Source organism: Octodon degus, unplaced genomic scaffold, assembly GCF_000260255.1.
Source record: "Octodon degus isolate 3935 unplaced genomic scaffold, OctDeg1.0 scaffold00203, whole genome shotgun sequence".
In the NCBI taxonomy this organism is placed as follows: domain Eukaryota; kingdom Metazoa; phylum Chordata; class Mammalia; order Rodentia; family Octodontidae; genus Octodon; species Octodon degus.
The window spans coordinates 127,009-140,660 of record NW_004524779.1 but is presented as its reverse complement, the minus strand read 5'-3'; the positions used below and the strand labels follow the sequence as shown (position 1 = coordinate 140,660).

Sequence of the window (13,652 nt, the reverse complement as noted above, 5' to 3'; positions counted from 1 at the left end):
TACATATGAATGTAATTCAGTTCAAAGACCCTGGGTTTACCCCCCTTGGTACTGTGATAAACGTATAAATAAATTAACAAGCACCCACCTGACAAGAGCAAGATCCTGAGTTTGATTCCCAGTACCAAAAAATAAAAATCTTTTTAAATTGCTCTTGGATCACCTTTCTCATCTCCCCACCCTTCCCTTTTTGATGCTTCCCAGGCCTTCACTCATGTTCCTTAGGATTTTCTCTGTAATTTTGAAATGATTCCCAACACTTACATGATTGATTACAAGTGACATGTTTTGCTGTGATAAGAATATGGAGCACATGCCTGGCTAGCACAAGAGCCTGAGTTCAATCCCCTGGTTCCGCCAAAAAAAAAAAAAAAAAGAAAAAAAAGAAAGAAAGAAAGAAAAAAAAGAACATGGAGTATAATCTATGTTCCATAACACATTTTCAGCCCACGTATGTAAATTATTGGCCTAAACCACATAAAAACCCAGATTTTGACAGTTTGAGACAATAGGCAGCTAGCTGCAGGGCTACCCTCAGCCTTGGGGCTGAGCTGGGCAGCCCCAGCGCCCTCTAGCGGGCAGGTCCCTCGCAGGTCTCCCCGGATCTTCACCCTGTGGGCCTGCCTCTGCAGGAAGTTTCCTACATGCGCTGATTAGACTCTGTCCACTGACGCCTGCCTTTATCCTAGTTGGGTAACCTGACTTTCTTAATTGGATTCTAAATGAAATTGGAACTCTTTTTATATGGCTATGTACCTAGTCTATTCCCCGTGGATTTGTTCTTGTTCTCCTTTTTAAGCATTGTGAAAAAGAAAAAAAGAATCTCTTTAGCAACATACCATGTGATTTGTGAACATGGCTCATCATCTCTTTAATTATTAAAAGACACATTCGTTCTCAGAATAAGCTACCAAGATACAAGTCCGTGCTGAGGCCCTGTGCTTTGGGAAGAACCCAGATTGAGCCAATGGTTAGCAAAATCTGGATACTGCTACTGTGGATTCAGGTAGGTTCAGCTTTTGTTCCTTCATTTCCAGAGTCCCTACCTTCTCAGCATCCTAATCAACCTTCAGAGACAGGCAGCAGACACCTGAGACTAGGAGGAGAAAGGGCAGCGGGAGGGCGGGGCCAGGTGAGCATCAGGCAAAGCTGCCACAGCCCCAGCAGCTTTCCTTTCCCGCTGAGGCACTGGCTGCCACCTCTGGAACTGGAGACTCGCTCAGCTGTATGGCTGCAGACACAGAGCAGAGGGGAACGGGGGGGGGGGGGGGGCACTCCCAACACAGCATGGGCCGAGACTCTGTTCCTTTGCTCACACCAGCAACTCCTCTGTCCAGAAGCAAGGTCGGGCTCTGCAGTGCCTCTCACTCTTTTATTTTTTTTTTTCCATCATTTTACTGAGAGACAAATAGCAATGAGACAGTTTCAAACCAAATTGGTAGGACAGTTCCAATAATTAACACATTGCATATACTCTTCCTAATGGTTATTTGCTGTACGAGATACAGACATGATATCCTATTTACAAACACTATTAGAACAAATTCCTCTATTCACTGAGAATGTAACTATATATCTATCCTAACCATTTTGAATACACAGATACAAAATGGACATTCATCTGTATCCCCTTTTTTGTTTAGTTCCATCATTTGAATACTATAGGTGTGTTAACTCAGCAAAATATTCTAAAAGAGTCCAGTAGTCCATAATAGTATTGGGTCTTCTGCTTGACTGGCAATGTCAGAAATTGTTGACCTGAGTCCCCTACAGCTCAACATAACAGCATGGCTTTACTTCTTATACTTTGTTTTTATACTTTTCTCCTGGATGGTTAAGACCAAGATAAAGCAAGACCTATGAAACAAGAGTTGTAGCTTTTGGGTCTGATAAGGTCAGTCAAATCCCCTCAGGATTTATCCTGAGATCCTGTACCTCAGATTCCAGTACCTTTGTCAGTGTCAGCCATGTGGATGAGTCACGGCCATTGCTTGACCAATTTGCTCCCTGTGAAAGCTTGAGAGAATGTTTTCTGTCCATGTGACTCTCCTTAGGCACACTCTACATCATGGATCACTTTCCTCTTTGGCCCTATAATCTCCTTGATCAGAAAATTTGGAACACTACTGAGTTACGTGACGTTACAGTACAAGTCCTCATATGTCCTGAGTCTTAATTGCCTCTCACTCTTAACCTCCACACCCAAAGGCCACTGTGTAAATTACCAAGGCAGGTGTGAGAGGAAAATAGACCACAAGTGTGTGTGCAAAATGAATCATTAGACACTCTACAGGTCTAAGACAGGCACCCAGGAGAGTAAGAGTTCTTGGGGTCTCAGAACAGCCTTCATGGAAAAAGTCGTATTCCCGAACACTCCTGGTCAGAATAAAGCAGCCCCAGGTGCCCCTCTGCATCCTGCCATGCCTGCCCCACCCTGAGAAGCCACAGGTATCTGCCCCTGTCCCTGGATCAGCTCCTAACTGCCTCATCCCTCACACCAGTTGGGTAATCATTCCTGCCTTCCTAAGACACAGCCTCTGCCCTGCTAGAGCTGGCTTCACTCCATCGAGTGGCCCCGGTCTTCCGCCCAGCGCCCAGTGTGGAATGCAGGTCAGTGCAGGTGAAATCCTGCAAAGTCCTCCCGGAGCCTGAGCCTACGTGCCATGCTCTGGGCTACATTCTGCCAGAAACAAGCAGAACCACCTCCTCCCCTAAACTGTCTGGATTTCTGTTTGTTTTGAAGCCACTGAATTTTCATTTATTTAAAAAAAAAATTCTTTTTGGTGAGAAATTATTCCCTTATCGTAATAAAATTTCACAAGCATCAAGTAGCATTTTCCGTGCTTGACAGTTAAGGAAAGAAGCTGGCCAGCGCACTATCCCGAAACCAATATGTGTGGGCGAAATCTTGAGAGCCAATTTTAACCTGAATTCTGGGAGGCAGAATTCCTTTTCTCCACAGAAAAAGCAAGAAAAACAAGCTCAACTTTCAGGGGAGAGGGCGAGAGCAGGTGCCCACCCCCTATCCTTCTGTCTCACTTTCTCTTAAACAAAAGTAGGCTTATTGGTACATTTTAAATATACACAATGATTACATTCATCATCAGGAATTTGTTCCTGTACATGACATATCTTGCTCCTTCTGCCCTCCTCTAACCCTCTTTCCCTTCCTTATTTACAGAAGCTTTGTCTCCAGTTTTTCCTTCAGTTCTCATTTTTTCCTTTTCCCTTCCTTCCTCTCTTCCCTCCTCAAATGCTCCCCATTGGAGCATTTTCTTCCAGTGTCCCAATATCTATTATACATTTTGGTCCTTATTTACACTTTCAGTTTCTCACCCCAGAGAAACAATGCAATATTTACACATCTGAATCTGATTTATTTCACCTAAGAGTATAATCTCAAGGTGCATCCATTTACCTAGAAATGTCTTGAGTTTGTCTTTTGAAAGCCCACATCTTTTTCCATTTGTCAGCTAATTACAAACTGTGAGGCTATAAACATGGGAGCGCATGTATTACTGTGGTACTATGCTTTTAATTCTTTGGGGACATACCAAGAAAGGGAATAGTTGGGTTACATGACATCTGGCTTTAGTCTTCTGAGGAATCGTCACAAGGACTTGCCTACCCTTCTGTCTCTTGGCCCTAACGCATTTCATTAAAATTCCTGCTTCAGCCACACGGCATTTTGTGTGGGGAGGGGGGCGGGGAGGGAATCTTGGAATTTAAAGTTCTTCTGCTGTCACTGGGATTTGGGAAGAGAAAGAGTATGGGGAGGTGAGAAAATAAAATGACCCTGTTCCCAGGTCTGCTTATCTCACCTTAAGCTACAACAAGCCATCAAAGTCCTTCCTTGGTCACTTGGCTTGCAGCATGGAAACCCTTGTCTCCCAGGCACTGTGAGCTGTGGGACCGCAGGAATAAACCTGTTCTCACTAACACAGCTCAGGAATCAACGGCTGCTTGCTAAGGTACCCATCATGGCACCAGTGTCTTCTGCGCCTTGCTTCACCTAATCTCACCAGGAGCCAGAAAGCAAGCAAAGGGTCTCTCCATTTTACAGCAGAAGAAATCCAGGCCCGGAGAGGTCAAATAAGTTGCCCACAGTCACACAGCTGGATGCCCCAGAAACAGAGCCCACCGTCCTCCTCCAAAGACCTTGCTCTGAGAACATAAGAGAGGCACACATTCTCTACACATTCCCTGTTCACTCTTGGGGTTAAGGGAGAGAGCCCAGGGCCTTCTGCATGCTAAGCACGTGCTCTGCCTCTGAGCTATACCCCTAGCCTTAAATCCCAGCTTACAAATGCATTTGGAGTGCAGAATTTTAAAATTTACTTTTTAGTTTATTTATTTAGTTAGTTTATTTATTTGCTTATTTATTGCAGCACTGGGGGATTAAACCCAGGCTGGCCTTCAAGTTATGATCCTTCTGCCTCAGCCTCCAGGTAGCTGAGATAAGCCGGTGCTACCATGCTGGCTGAAGGAAGCAATTTTTTTTTTTAATAGCCAGGTGGACAGTCCGGCAGAAACTGGAATTGCTTTTGTTACATGTCAAATTATCAAATATAATTTATTTCAGCGATTTCCAATGCTCTTAATCACAAGGAGTAGTTATTGCTCCTAACGGACAACAATATGGGACAATCAGGGGACAGTGGCGGAGCACACCTATGATTCCCACTTCTTGAGAGGCAAAGAGGTTCACAAATTCAAGGCTGTCCTAGGCAACTTAGCTAAGACTTTGTCTCAAACTACACAGTAAAAGCAGCCAGGGCTGTGGCTTAGCGGTAGAGCACTTGCCTAGCATTCATGAGATCCTGGGTTCAAGCCTCAGATTCATAAAACCACAAAAGTAGAAGGTAGGAATTTATAAGCTTATTTCAGTCATCTTTCCAGGTTTTTGCCCGTGAATGCATATTATGTTTGTAGTTGCTTTTTGTTACCAGGGATAGAGCCCGATTTTTTAAAAAAGGAATCTGATTGCAAAGCTGCCTGGGCTGCGAGAACACTCTGCAGCACCTCTGTCTGCTCTCTCCAGCCCACACCCCGCCAGGCCCCCCCGGGCTGGACTTATCCTTCCAGAATGCCCTGAAGATCTCCTCCTCTCACCTCAGGCCACCGGCAGGTGCAGCGGGCTTCCTGGGCTCTGCCAATGGCCCCCTCGGCAGCAAGTGACTGTCGATTCCCTGGGATCCTCTTAATTCTCCGTTCACAGGGTGCAAGCAGCACCCCTGGAAATCGCTTCTAGGCTCTGTGCGTGGTCTTCCAACACTTGCCTCTAACTGGAAAGGAACATTTTCACAGACATATGATAAGTAAAGGCACCTGATGGGAAAATACATGTGTGCGTTTGCTATCGAACAGGCAAAGTTCAGCTCTGTTATTGTTTGTTTTAAGCTTAAACTGTCTGGGAGGCTGACCCTGTGATAAACAGAAGTTCAAGGGCAGATGCCGCAGCTTGGGGAGACACTGAAAAAGCAGATGGTGTCAAAGGGCAGCCCCACCTCGCTCGGCTTGAGCTCACCCTGCAAGGATGTGGGTGCGCATTAGCACATGACCTGGCTTAGCACATGACCTGGCTTAGCACATGACCTGGCTCGAGCAGAATGAGAGCCTTCCATGGAGCCCAGAACGTGGCTTAGATCTGGACCCCAGTGACATCAAAATGGCCAAAGGGCCTTTTCCAGGTCACTTGCAAGGAGTTCTAGCTGCAGCCTTAACACCCAAATCCTTGAGTGTCCCAGTGGGGGAAAGCAAGCGCAGGCATGAAATTCAGTTCCCTTGGGGCATCTCTTCCTGTCGTCACACTCCATGACTAAAGCCAGTGGAAAATTACAAACAGCCGAAATGACACGGGGTTACTAACGATCCAGACTGGACTCTTCGGGAACAAAGGTGTGCGCCACCTCACAGGGGAAGAGCTCACTGAGGACAAGCAGAGAAGGGGTAGGAGAGGGCACAGGTCGTAACACACCCTCACTTGCCTCCATGCCTCACCCTTTTGCCATGCAGCAGTTTTACTTGGTTGGATATGGTGGTGCACACCTGATCCCAGATACTTGGGAGGCTGAGGCGGGAAAATCAAGCTCAAAGCCAGCCTGTGCAACTTAGTGACTTAGCAGGTCTTAAGAGGAGGACTGGGGAGGCAGCTCAGTGTGAAAGCCCTGGGCTCAACCCCCAGGACTGCAAAAAGCAAAAGGCAGAAACCAGGCCAGAACAACTTAACTCACTGTACATTTATTTATTTATTTGCAGAGCCGGGGATTGAACTCAGGCCCTTGCACTAGCCAGGTAAGGCTTATTCTACTGAGCTATCTCCCTGGCCCCCTCACTATATTTAAATGCCATTAACTTTACATCACAATGCACTGTGTAACTTACAAGAGGTCAAGGAGAAGAGTAGGGACCATCAGGCCTTCATGCTGTTCTGCGGGAGGGGAGGTCTGCAGGATAGAGTTTACTCTGGGTGGTTGTATCATGTTAGGCGAAGCATGACCTATTGTTAAATTTCTTTTGTAGTATTGGGGATCAAACTCAGAAGCTCATCCGTGCTGGGCCATTGCTCTACCACTGAGCTGCACCCCCCAGCCCGTGATCCCCAGCCCATGTCTGACCTTCTCGATATTCTTACTTGGAGATTAAGCAGCCTAGATGAAGGAGCTGTGTGTGGGTTGCCATGCAGATGAGGGGTTAATTCTGTGTGGCAACCTGGCTGACCATGCTGCCCAGACACTTGGTGAAACATTCTGGATGTTTCTGTGAAGCGGTTTTCGGATGGCACTAAAATTTAAATTGATGGATCCCCCTCACCCCCAAACTCCAGCACTAGGGATTGAAGCTAAAGCATTCACAGTGAGCCACATCCCTAGTTCTATTTTTTTTATTTTAAGAAAGATCTCTACAAGTTTCTAAATTTCCCAGGCTGGACTTGAACTTGTGATCCTCCTGCCTCAGCTTCCCAGAGTGCTAGAATCACAGGTTAGATTGATAGATGTTGGGTAAGGCAGGTTGCCTTCCATCGCATTGGTGGGCCTTGTCTAATTAGGTGAAGGCCTTCATAAAATGACTGAGATCTCCAGCGAGGCAGAGCATTCTGCCAGGGGGCTGTTTTCTGACTCAGGTGCTACGCTCCTCCAGTTTTGGAGCCCCTCAGCCTCCTTACAGGGTTTGGACTTCAGGACCCTTCAGAGTTGCAGGACCCAACACCTTAAAATCTCTGTACTGGGCCAGAAGTGGCACTCAGCAGTACAGTATTCTGCCTTGTACGCACAAGGCCCTGGGCTCCACCCTTGCACTGAAAATCAGACAAATCCTGTCTGTGTACAGTGGATTGTTCTGCTGAACTGTGACTCACCCACCCACTCTGAATGACCTGAGCCCCTGTTCGTACCCTTCTGTGGCACAGAAATGGACTCCTCGGCTTTTCATGTCTGGGGGCTCCTGGCAGCACGACTTGGCAGCAGTAAGGCCACACCTTACCCAGGGCCAGGGCTGAGTGTAGGTCAGGGGCAGGCGGCTTGGCCTCAGGCCAAGCTGGGACGTGGTAGGGCTTGCTCTGCACCCTCTCTGTCCTTGAGATCTCTGCGGTCACTGCCCTCCAAGAGCTGGTGGCCCAGGAAGGGGACAGACACAACTGCAGCGGCCCAGCTGGGTGAGGCAATGGAGGCATGAGTCGGGTGGGTGGGAAATTCCTTCTAGGGGAGCCCGGAGGTCTGCGGAGGACTGGGTCCCAGCTCAGAGGTGGGGATCTTTTCCTCCATCCTGCAGCTTAGGGCTGAAGGCATAGCTCAGCGGTGGAGCGCTTGCTCGTCGTGCTCTGGGCCCTGGGTTTCCTCCTTAGCACCTGAACAAAAGAAAAAAAGCTTCAAGGGCCAGCCAGATAGCTAAGTGGACTAAAGCGCCTGCTTGGGCAGACACAGGGACTGGGGTTCAATCCCTGGCGTGCTGTGTCAGCCCCGCCCCAGGGTGTGCTGAGATGGCGAATGAGACTGGGTATGGTAGCGTGCGTGCACCTGTAATCCCAGCGCTTGGGAGGCTGAAAACAGAAGGATCACTATGAGTCCAATCTGTGTAGTGAGACCCTGTAGACCCTTACTAAATACATTTTTTTCAAAAAAGGAAAAACGTTTCAACTTACAGAAAAGACCAAGGAGGCTGTAATGAACTCTCAAACATCATAATCAAGTCACCAACTGTTACCAGTCTGTCACATTCCCTTCTCCTCCATGTGTGCACTTGTACATGTGTGTGTGGGGGGGGGTGTGTGCACATACTTGTAGCTGAATCAGTTGAAAGTAGCAGCAGACATGACACACTGTTTCCAGATAGTTCCAGATAGTTCAACGTGTTTTGCTCACAGAAGAAAGAAGCAATTTTCTCCAATACTACTGTCAGAGTCAAGAAATTCAAGAGTGAGAACAATATTTATCTACTTCATCTGTTACATTTCCTATTTTTTCCTATAATGCACTTCAGGGTTTTTTCGTCATCAGGAGTCCTATGAAATACCCTCTTCAGTTTCCTTTAACCTAGAACAGCGCCCGGGGAGTACGGAGGGGTCCTTCAGGCACTGACAGCTTGATGAGTCCAGGCCAATTGTTCCATGTGGTGGGTCTCTCTGATCATTTCATCATGATTGGATTAAGGTTAGATATTTGGGTCAGGGGTGGGGTGGGGGAGGGTACAGCACACCTAGGACACAGCAGAAACTTTGTCCTCCAGCGTGAAGGGGCCCAGCACACCCTGGAACAGCTGTGGTTGTGGGAGCTACAGAGGGAGCTCAGGGCCTGGGGCCTGGGCAGTCCTTCCTGTGTCCAGGGGCACCAGAGGCACAGTAACTTTTTATACAAGAATCTCACAGACCAACACACCAAAAAGCCTTCAAAGCTAAAAGAAACACTAAGTGTGTTGACGTGTGCCAGTAATCCCAGCACTCAGGAGGCTGAGGCAGGAGGGTCCTATGAGTTCAGGAGCAGCCTGGGCTACATTATGACAAAAAAATGAAGTTCTACCTCCCTGGTTTTTGTCATCTGTCTGTAGTTTGCTCTTCAAATTATTTCTACTTTTCCTTTCTCATACAAGAGAACCATGTGATATTTAATTCATGTCTGATTTATCTCACTTAGTATTACAGTCTCAAGGTGGATCCTTTATCCTACAGATTTTACCCGCTTTTTCACTAATACCGTTTTCTTGTCCCAGGCTCTAATGTAGGACACCACTTTGCACTTAGACAGCATGTCTCCTAATTTCCTTTGTCAGAGATAGTTTCTTAGTCTTGAAATTTTTAAGACCTTATAGTTTGGGTTTTTTGTTTGTTTGGTTTTTGGCGGAACCGGGGATTGAACTCAGGCTCTTGCACTTGCCAGGGAAGCGCCTATTCCACTGAGCCATCTCCCCGGCCCCAAGACCTTGATAGTTTTGAAGAGTACCCATCAAATATTTTGTAAACTGTCTCCCAAAGGGTTTGTCTGGGGTTTTATTTTGTTTTGTTTTCTGAGACTGGATCTCACTATGCAGTTCAGAGGCTGGACTTGAACTCACTATGTAGCCCAGGCTGGCCTCAAATTCATGGTGGTCCTCCTTATAGGGATGTGCCACCATGCCCAGCTTGTTCAGTGTTTTTTCTCATGATTAGATTCAAAGATCAAACTCTTTTCTTGTCATATCTAAGGTACACATTATCAATATAACAGCTCTAATGACATTAACCTGATCACTTATTTAAGAAAAGATCTTCCAGGTTTCTACACTGTAAAGTACTTTTTTGGGGGGCGGGGGGAGTGATGGTGCTGGGAATTGAACCCAGAGCCTTGCACTTGTTAAGTAAGTGCTGTACCATTAAGCCATACCTCAGACCTGAAAGTTCCTGTTATAATCATCCATTGCAGGGAAAGAGATTAAGCTCCATTTCATGGTATATTACTTCTTCATTAAAAATAAATTTAAGAAAAATAAATAAATAAATAAATAAATTCAAGGAGTTCGATCCCCAGCACTTCATGCTGTGCTGGGTGCGCTAAGCCAGCCATTGAGACCAGGTGTGGTGGCACATGCCTGTAATCCCAGTGCTGGGGAGGCTGAAAATAGGAGGATCACTATGAGTCTGAGCTGTGTAGTGAGACCCTGTATCAAACACATTAAAAAATAATTTCAAAACACTGCAAGAGCTTCCTAACACATTTCTTATTCCAATATTCATTTATTCATTCAATCTATGGTATATGTTGAGCGCCTTCTAGGAGATCTGCTAGTCACTGACCTAGATCTAAAGATACAGTAACATTCCCATGCTCAGTGGAACATACATTCTAGCCCAATTCCAAGCATACTGGATGCTAAAACAACCTACAAGCAAGCACAACACTCATGTCCGTGGATCCAGGGAGCCAGGATACGGGGCCCCACACAGAGGTGTGGTGAGCGGGGCACAATCTCAACACATTAGAACGAAGGGCAGCTCGAAGCAGGGATTGTGGCACAACCCAGAGGTGCAGCCAATGCCCATATGGCTCATCCCAAGTCCCAGCACAGATCTGAAGAATTGAGCCAACTGTGTGGCATCTGAGGGGACATTAGCAGACCCAGACACACGCTCAGCACTTCATGGTTAACTAAACCAGAAGAAGAGTAACTACCTTGAGGAAGCCCAATTCCCCCTTGCTCATGTACGGGCTACAGAAAACACTCGAACCAAGGTAATCAGAGGACCAAGAAGTTGGATAGTGGTGCGACAGTTAATTTTGATTGTCAACCCGATTGGCTGGAGGGCCACCTAGAAGATTCATAAAGCACACTTCCAACTCTGGGCCCTCCTCCTTCCTCTCCTGCTCTTTCCTGGCTCTCTGCTTCTTGGTCGCCATGAAGTGAGCAGCTATACTATGCCAGGCCCTTGCACCATGATGTCACTTGGAGCCAGTGACCATGGCCTGAGCCCTCAGAAACCATGAGCCCAAATAACCCTTTCTCCTTTAAGTTTTGTAAGTGAGCTATTTGGGGCCAGCAACAGAAAGGTGATTAATACAACTGGGGGGTGTAGCTGCCCCATCTGCTGCCCCAATAGTTCCTTCTCCTTAGGTGTCCCCATCTAGCTGTTGTTGCCCCAAGTTCACCCTCAGTAGAGGCTGATCCCATCCAGGCATAAGCATTGATTTTTTTTTTCCCCTCATTTGAACAGGGTCCCAGAAGGCAGAGTTGTTCTGAAACTATGTGGAAATGTTTGCCTGGTTTGGGCCAAAGTCAGAGCTAACGGAAGGAAATTTCATCTGTGAGGTAACAGGAAGCCTCCAGTTCCTGAGATGACAGCAGTGGAGTAAGCTAGGGGACACTAGCATCAGCATGGTATGAAGTCTCAGGAGACAGCCACTCACATCTATATCCCTGTGTACCCAATCTTTCATGCTCTGCCTATCATTTCTGTCCTCTAAGATGGGGGGAGACAAGTATTTTCTGCTTGCCCCTGGTTCTGAGGGCCTCTCTGAAAATGGTGGAACACACCCCTTACCATGTCTCTGGGGTTGAGCCCAAGGCTTAGCACATGCTAGGAAGTGCTCTACCACTGAGCTGTACCCCAGCTCTTCCTTGCTGTGTTTGAAGTTCTCTGACAAAAGAGGATCTCCGGGAGCAGCCTGCCCCAGAAGAGTGAGGTTTTGAGGAGTGCCTGTCTTCCTCCTCGGGTGCAAGAAATGAGCAGTCCAGCCAGTGAGAATGCTTCTCGGGGTCGTGGGAAGCGGCGCCCAATCCCGCCTTGTCTTGCCCTGTGGCCTTAAGCTCTATCCTTGGATCTCCATTTCCTGGCACACAGCATGACATGGCAGGCTAGGCTAATAGTGAAGACTGCATACAGTTCTGACTTCCCACAATTTTTATCAGCCGGATGCCTTTATGGGGCCCCAAGAGGTGCATATGCTGGGGACATAAGCAGGAAAGAAAGCCAGAACAGAGCCCAGGGCCTGTGCCCCATGGGGCACCATATTTGTGAAAAATTGCAATGAACTGAACTGGGCAGAGGGTGGAGCTCTCCATCTGGATGAAAAATCATCCAACTGCTGGGTTAATAATCTAACTCAGGGGCCAGGATATAGGTCAGCAGCATAACCACCTGCTTAGCAAGTGCAAGGTCCCAAGTTCGATCCCTGGTACCTAAAAAAACCCACCTCAATAATACTGTCCAGCACAGTGTGTCACTGAACAGTTTAAGTAAGTAATGCACCCTCAAATATCCATAGCCTCTACCAGGATGAGTTGTTTCCACGTGAACAGTCAGAATCACTTCAGTCATCTTTGAGAGGAAATTACTTTGAGCACGACAGTTTCATTTGGGCCAGAAATATGAAAAAATGCAATTGAACAGTCGTCATTAAAATAAACTTTTTGGGGATGACTCTAAAACCTATGGCTTAATGGATTTGAGTACCACGTTGTTGCAGATATTACAAATTATAGCCTTCCTAAAATTATTATATAAAGATGTATCATTTCCCTGCAAACACTCGATGGCATTAAAGCAGGAGAAAACTCAGCACTTAGAGGGTGAGAGAATCTTGTCTTCTTGATTATTGTTTTCATTCCCAAGTCCTGTGATTACTCCAAGCTAAAGTGTATAGGATTTGAGACCAAAACCAAAGACTCACTCTGAAAAGTCAGTGACCCTTGGGGAGATCCGGCCAGCTGATGACATCCTTGGTGGCCTGGCCAGCTGGCAGGATAATCAGGCCTTGGTAGCTCCTTCTGCAAGAGGCACCTGTGTCCTAGCACTGCTGCAGGACCTGGCTTCAAACCATACAGCCAGTACTATTCATGGCTAAGCTTTAGTGTACATAGCCTTGCAGTATTCAGGGCCTCTGTCAAAGCCACACATCTTTCTGTGTTGTTGTTAGTGGGGTCTTGCTATGTAGCCCAGGATGGCCTTGAACTATTGGGCTCAAGCCATCCTGTTGCCTTCTTCCCCTTCCCCCCATTAGCTGGTGAGCTACTATGGAACCTGGAAGAACCACACGTCTTGACCCTTCTCCAAGCCCATCCCATTCTGTCTTAAACTCCCAGCTCCTGCCTTCTTCAACTGTCTTTGGATGAATCTAACTCACTCTTTACACTCCATTCTTGACACCCTTTCTTGCATTTCCTTCTGATGCATCCCCTTTCTTGCAGGGATCCCCAGAGCTTGAAATTGCCCTGTGGCATTTCTGCATGTTATGGTTTGTGTATAGGTGTCCCCCACAAGACTCACGCAGTCATGGGGCAGCTTCTGGTGTTTGTGATTGATTATTGTGGGTGTGGATGCCCTGTGGCAGGTAATTGTTATGGGTTCTCAATATAGAAACCAGACCAGAATCTAATATTAAAATTTATGAGCTTTTTTACCAGGCCCAGGACTGCTTGACCATACTCATGCAAGAGAGGGCAAATGGCCAGGAGCCTTAAAAATATAGAGGTTTTAAAACTAGAAACCACATCCAGTTTGGCAAACAAATTGGTCTGTTCATTTAACACAGACAGAACAGCACCTTTAGTGACAGAGTGACCATTATTCAACATATATTCTTGGGGAGCCTGCCCCTTAGCTCAGTTCTTTAAGTGGCTGCTTCAACAAGGCAGTCAGGCTCAGGTTGCTGTGGTTCGATCCCCACAACTCAAGCCAGCCAAACCTG

General features: G+C 46.8%; 1 protein-coding gene across 1 annotated transcript in view; it reads right to left on the bottom strand.

Moving 5' to 3' along the window:
* The window catches only part of Bdh1 (3-hydroxybutyrate dehydrogenase 1), a 40,183-nt gene extending 34,853 nt beyond the window's left edge, over window positions 1-5,330 (bottom strand). Inside the window, exon 1 of the mRNA XM_004644541.2 lies at window positions 5,113-5,330. The gene's annotated coding sequence lies outside the window, so the exon portion shown is untranslated. The remainder of the gene's footprint in view (window positions 1-5,112) is intronic.
* Window positions 5,331-13,652: the final 8,322 nt, after the last annotated feature.